Genomic DNA, 5,000 nt, shown 5'->3' with positions numbered 1-5,000 from the left:
GTGTGTGTGTGTGTGTGTGTGTGTGTGTGTGTGTGTGTGTGTGTGTGTGTGTGTGTGTGTGTGTGTGTGTGTGTGTGTGTGTGTGTGTGTGTGTGTGTGTGTGTGTGTGTGTGTGTGTGTGTGTGTGTGTGTGTGTGTGTGTGTGTGTGTGTGTGTGTGTGTGTGTGTGTTCATTTTCAAATGAACAACAATGGGCTTCGGCTCCTCTCCCTCTGTGCAGAACACCATCTGGTAATTACTAACTCCATCTTCCAGATGAAAAACAGGCTCAAAACAACCTGGCAACACCCCCGTTCAAAGCATTGGCACCTCTTGGATTATGTAATAGTCCGGCAAAAGGACAGACGGGATGTTCTTATAACTAGAGTCATGCGCGGAGCAGAATGCTGGACCGATCATCTCATGGTCAGGTCCAAACTCTTCATGCACATTCAGCCCCGTCGCCCTAGGACAGCTCCAAACAAGAAACTCAACTGCTCAGCACTAAACAACCCCGACACCAAAGACAACCTCCGTCGGTTACTTGCAAGAAACCTTGATCAGATCCCTGAGGAACCCACTGACTGGCCAGCCCTGCGTCATGCCATCCATAGTGCAGCTTCAACAGCGCTTGGCCCGTCAAGGAAGCGTCACCAGGACTGGTTTGATTGTAACTCAACTGAAATACAATCACTCCTTCAAGCAAAACACCATGCACATAAAGCCCTCCTGTCCTGCCCTGGATCTGCCTCCCTTAAAGCCACCTTTGTTGCAGCAAGAGCTGCGACTCAACGTGGCCTCCGGGCCATGGAAGATAACTGGTGGGTGCAGAAGGCCAAAGAGATCCAAAACCTTGCAGACTGCAATAACACCCAGGGATTTTATGATGCCATTAAAGCCCTCTACGGCCCTAGGAAGCGGGCAATTGTCCCTGTCCGTTCTGCTGACGGAGCTACCCTTTTCAAGGACCGCCGTGAGATCCTTGGCCGCTGGGCAAATCACTTCGAGACTCTCCTCAATCACGCAAACCCTGTCGACCTTCACATCCTGGATGGACTGCCAGACCTGCCACCAGTTGAGAACCTTGACTCCCCACCACAGTTCTGTGAGACCCGTCAAGCCATCAGAGACTTGAAGAACAACAAAAGTGCAGGACCTGATGGCATCCCGGCAGAGGTTTTCAAGAACGGCGGGTACCTCCTTACACGCCGCCTACACCTCTTGATCACACACATATGGGAACATGAGACCCCCCCACAAGACTGGAAGGATGCCAACATTGTGGTCATCTACAAGAACAAAGGTGACAGAGCAGTCTGTGGGAACAGTCGTGGAATCTCCCTCCTCTCCATTGCAGGGAAAGTGCTGGCAAAGATCATGTTCAAGCGCCTGGAACACATCTCGGAAGCTGCTCTCCCAGAGACACAGTGTGGTTTTCGGAAGTCTAGGTCGACCACCGACATGGTCTTTGTCTTAAGGCAGCTACTGGAGAAGAGCAGGGAACAGTGCAAAGACCTCTATATAGCCTTTATTGACCTCAGCAAAGCGTTCGACACCATAAACCGTGAGATGCTCTGGAAACAACTGGACAAACTTGGGGTACCACCCAAGTTTCTGTCCGTGCTGCAGCAACTGCACACTGGGATGCAAGCCAGAGTAATCACCGGAGACCTCCAGTCAGAGCCCTTCAAGGTAAATACCGGGGTCAAGCAAGGCTGTGTCTTGGCACCAGTGCTTTTTAATCTCCTCCTTTCTGCCATCACCTTTCTCTTCAATCGTGCCTTGGATCACAAAGACGGTGTTCATCTTGAATACCGCCTTGACGGCAATCTTTTCAACATCCGCCGTCTCCAAGCCCATACGAAGACAAAGATTTGCCGTATCTGTGAGCTACAATATGCAGATGACTGCGCAGTCTTAGCCCACAGCCCAGAGTCTATGCAGCATGCCCTCAACACAATTTCCACTCTTTACCAGTCCTTCGGTCTTCAGGTCAACACACAAAAAACTGAAATCATGTCCCAACTTGTTACCCAACCTCCCTCACCCCACAGCTTCCATATAAACGGCATCCCACTCAAAACAGTCGAACACTTCACCTACCTTGGCTCTACAATATCCTCCCACTGCTCCCTCGACACAGACATACACACCCGCATCAATAAAGCTTCATCAGCCTTTGGACGGCTTCGCAGGAGGGTTTTTGAAAACCGTAACCTCAAGGTCGGCACCAAGGTTGCAGTTTACAATGCAGTGTGCGTGTCCACCTTGCTCTACGGGGCAGAAACATGGACGCCATACAGAAGGCACATAACAAACCTGGAGGCCTTCCACATCCGTTGCCTTCAAAAAATCCTTGGTCTGTCCTGGGAAGATAAAGTACCTCACTCGGAGATCCTGAAGAGCACTAATTCCAGCTGTATGGAAGCAGCTGTGGCCAAAAGGCACTTACGGTGGATAGGTCATACAATCCGACTGCCTGAACACCGCCTGCCCCGCCAAGTCCTCTACGGTCAATTACAAGACGCAAAGCGTGCTGCTGGTGGCCAAAAGAAACGCTACAAGGACTACACCAAGGACCTTCTGAAGCGCATTGCCATCAGCCCCACTCAGCTGGAAACTCTAGCGTGTGATCGCTTAGTTTGGAGAGATACTTGCGTCAGGGCAATCACACAAATAGATGACAGCAATCATCAGAGAAGGTCTGAGAAACGTGCCCAACGACATCGGAGGACAGCCGGCATTCCCCCAACGTCCGGGCTCCCCTGCTCCACCTGTGGAAGGATGTGCGGCTCACGCATCGGCCTCCACAGCCACATCAAGTGGCACCAGCGACAACAGCGCTGACGCCCCCCACCCCCCTTCCCTGCCCTGGAGCAAGCGTCGTCATCGTACACGATGGACAGCCAAGATGGTGTGTGTGTTTGAATCTTCAGAAATAGACAATTTAGAGTCTTTATTTTAAAATGGTTGGTTTTACTTTATTTTAAAATGGTTGGTTTTACTTTATTAGGTTTAGACATATTTTCATCCCTATTTTGATTAAATGCATTTTCATCAACAGTCAGTGCAGTATGTTCATAGATCATACATCCACTTTCTTGTTTCCAAAAAGCTCTGGATAGATTTCAGTTAATCTCTCACATCTCATGTATGAGAGAATCTCGTAAGTAGCAGAGGATGGTTTCGATCCATCGACCTCTGGGTTATGGGCCCAGCACGCTTCCGCTGCGCCACTCTGCTGTATAACCAGGATGTGACTCCGCCACACAGTGGGGGGGAGGGGGGTAGGGGACTTAAAAGCGGGTCCCCTGGTTCGGACGGTGAGCCGGGTCTCTGGGTGGCTCCAGGTGAGCCGGGTTGTTGAGGTTGTTGAGTTGTTGTTGGGGTCTGGTGGTGGAAGCTCCTGAGGTGTGGTGGTGATGCTGCTGGGGTCTGGTGGTGCAGCTAGTGGGGTCTGGTGGTGGAAGCTCCTGGGGTCTGGTGATGGAAGCTCCTGGGGTCAGGTGATGGAAACTCCTTGGGTCTGGTGATGGAAATTCCTGGGGTCTGGTGGTGGAAGCTGCTGGGGTCTGGTGGTGATGCTGCTGGGGTCTGGTGGTGATGCTGCTGGGGTCTGGTGGTGGAGCTAGTGGTGTCTGGTGGTGGAAGCTCCTGAGTTGTGGTGGTGATGCTGCTGTCGTCTGGTGGTGGAGCTAGTGGTGTCTGGTGGTGGAAGCTCCTGGGGTCAAAGTCCAGAGTGCTAACCATTACACCATGGAACCCTGTTCAGCTTTTATTGTGTTTTTATTGTGGTCCTGAAACCAGAACATGAGTAAAAAACAATATGCGCTTGAGCATCTGACAGAGTGCTGTCCATGGTGCTAGGAGCGTCTGGGTGTTTATGGTACCAGGGCCCTGGTCCTCCAGGCCCAAGGGCTGGCTCTTTCACTCCAGTGGCCGGTCGGTGGGGGGCTTAAAAGCGGGTCCCCGGGTTCGGACGGTGAGCCGGGTCTTTGGGTGGCTCCAGGTGAGCCGGGTTTTTGAGGTTGTTGAGTTGTTGTTAGGGTTTGGTGGTGGAAGCTCCTGAGGTGTGGTGGTGATGCTGCTGGGGTCTGGTGGTGCAGCTAGAGGGGTCTGGTGGTGGAAGCTCCTGGGGTCTGGTGATGGAAGCTCCTGGGGTGTGGTGGTGGAAGCTCCTGGGTTCTGGTGGTGATGCTGCTGGGGTCTGGTGGTGGAAGCTCCTGAGGTCTGGTGGTGGAAGCTCCTGGGGTCTGGTGGTGGAAGCTCCTGGGGTCTGGTGGTGGAAGCTCCTGGGGTCTGGTGCTGATGCTGCTGGGGTCTGGTGGTGGAGCTAGTGGGGTCTGGTGTTGGAAGCTCCTGGGGTCTGGTGGTGGAGCTAGTAGGGTCTGGTGGTGGATGGGGTCTGGTGGTGATGCTGCTGGGGTCTGGTGGTGGAGCTAGTGGGGTCTTGTGGTGGATGGGGTCTGGTGGTAATGCTGCTGGGGTCTGGTGGTGGAGCTAGTAGGGTCTGGTGGTGGATGGGGTCTGGTGGTAATGCTGCTGGGGTCTGGTGGTGGAGCTAGTGGGGTCTGGTGGTGATGCTGCTGGGGTCTGGTGGAAGCTCCTGGGGTCTGGTGGTGGAAGCTCCTGAGGTCTGGTGGTGGAAGCTCCTGGGGTCTGGTGGTGGAAGCTCCTGGGGTCTGGTGGTGGAAGCTCCTGGGGTCTGGTGGTGATGCTGCTGGGGTCTGGTGGAAGCTCCTGGGGTCTGGTGGTGGAAGCTCCTGAGGTCTGGTGGTGGAAGCTCCTGGGGTCTGGTGGTGGAAGCTCCTGGGGTCTGGTGGTGATGCTGCTGGGGTATGGTGGTGGAGCTAGTGGGGTCTGGTGTTGGAAGCTCCTGGGGTCTGGTGGTGGAGCTAGTGGGGTCTGGTGTTAATGCTGCTGGGGTTTGGTGGTGGAGCTAGTGACTTACATGTTTTGAAAAAGGCGGGCATGACGAAAAGATCCTGTAAAAAATCTCTGTAATATGTTTCTTTTTTTCC

This window comes from Cololabis saira, unplaced genomic scaffold, assembly GCF_033807715.1.
Source record: "Cololabis saira isolate AMF1-May2022 unplaced genomic scaffold, fColSai1.1 scf095, whole genome shotgun sequence".
In the NCBI taxonomy this organism is placed as follows: Eukaryota; Metazoa; Chordata; class Actinopteri; order Beloniformes; family Belonidae; genus Cololabis; species Cololabis saira.
Note: the sequence above shows the minus strand (reverse complement) of the source record.